We start from the raw sequence: 1720 nt of genomic DNA on the forward strand, positions 1-1720 counted from the left end.
ACAAAAAACAAACACAAATAATATTAAATTATTAATATTTTTAATAACTTAAAATATTAAGTTATTGAACATAATATTTCTATTAACTTTAATGGAAATATTAATTGCAAATTAACTTAATTTGCAGATTATGACTATAAGCACATCAACTGAGAGTTCATGCTGAGAAAACAACGCAGCTAATTTTCAATTTAAATATTTTGTGGAACCACAAATATAAAGAGTTGGATTCTTTTCAAACCTTTGGGGTCGAGGGCAAATATAAAAATAAAATTTGAGAATGAAAATAAATATTTCTATTGAATTTTAGCAGTGAGAAGCAGGTTGCTGAATCATTTTGTAGCTTAAAAATTAAATGCTGTTGTATGAATGCAGTGAACTAATTTCAGATTTCAGTTTTTGATACTTTTTAAAGCTTCTTCCAAAAATCCTGAGTCACAAGATGCTAAAAATTATTTTTGCCAAATAAATTATGTCACCAATAAAACAATATTTACATTAGAATACTAGTAACCTCTTTTTGTAAATGGTTTGTGTTTTTGCACAAACTGTTTTTCTATGAACTATTTACTAAAATCAGAGATTCCAACCAACTACAAATCTCTGTATTTCTCTCACTCCACCTTCAGACCGGATGGTTCTCACCTGTCAGGTTCTGTCCTGAAGCCAACAGTGGTTGCTTTACCAATTTGTCCACCAGGGGGCAGTGTTCACACACCTGAGTTTCAATCAACCTTTTGCTAGGCTGTAGCTACAGAGAAGCTCATAATGTGGTCAAACGTTTCAATAACTAAAAACCATCATTGGCTCATTGTTCTCTGCCTCTCTATTCGTGTGTTTTACAAAGGAAAGTCAAACCCAAACAAAAATGTATCAATGTTTTACTTTACTGCTCGCTACGCATTTCTGCTATTTCTAAGGCAGAAATTAGAAAACCTTGATGATATGAAAAAACAATTAATTGTTAAGGTAGGCAGCTGGCATGTATGAATCAATGATATTAGCAGTTAAATCTTTAAAAGTCTGCAAATGTTTTATTTTAATATGATCACTGTGGAGGTTCCTCCATCTTTTCCTCAGTGTTAGTATTTATTTAAATGCTTTCACATGATTAGAATTTCACTTTTTCCACCAGGAAGTGGAACAGTCCATCAGGCTGCTGGAAGCAGGGGACTTGATGTCAAAGAATCTGACTCTCTCCACTAATGGCATAATTGCTAAAACCTTTTTGGTGTTAGGTTATTTTGGTTTTATAGTTGTGTTAAAGTCAAAATGTTTTAGTTTAAATTAGTCATTTATGTTTATACATCATTTGTTTTTGCCTCTTTCCCCTCCTCGTTTGTGTGGGCTAGCCTCTTTGTATAAATTCCCCTGTGTGTTCATTGTGTGAGGTCAGTTTTTGGTTTGTTATCTTGAGTTATGTTTGCCTTAGTTGATTTCTTTTGGGCCCATTTTGCCAATATGGTAAAATGGGCCCAGTGAAAACTGTCATAATTTACCGAATGACGTTTTATGACAACAGTCATAAATATTCATGAAGGCTTATTCATGTTCATAACAGGTGTTATGTCATGTTTATGAAAGTGTCATGACAGTCTTATTCACACCCCTTCAAATAAAGTGTTACCGTTATATTTTTTAGATTTGTTGTTGAAACCTTTTGTTAAGATTTTTTTTTGGAAAAAAAAAAATAGAAGAAATTTTTTTATATATGCCTTTG

Source organism: Poecilia formosa, unplaced genomic scaffold (assembly GCF_000485575.1).
Source record: "Poecilia formosa unplaced genomic scaffold, Poecilia_formosa-5.1.2 Scaffold218, whole genome shotgun sequence".
In the NCBI taxonomy this organism is placed as follows: domain Eukaryota; kingdom Metazoa; phylum Chordata; class Actinopteri; order Cyprinodontiformes; family Poeciliidae; genus Poecilia; species Poecilia formosa.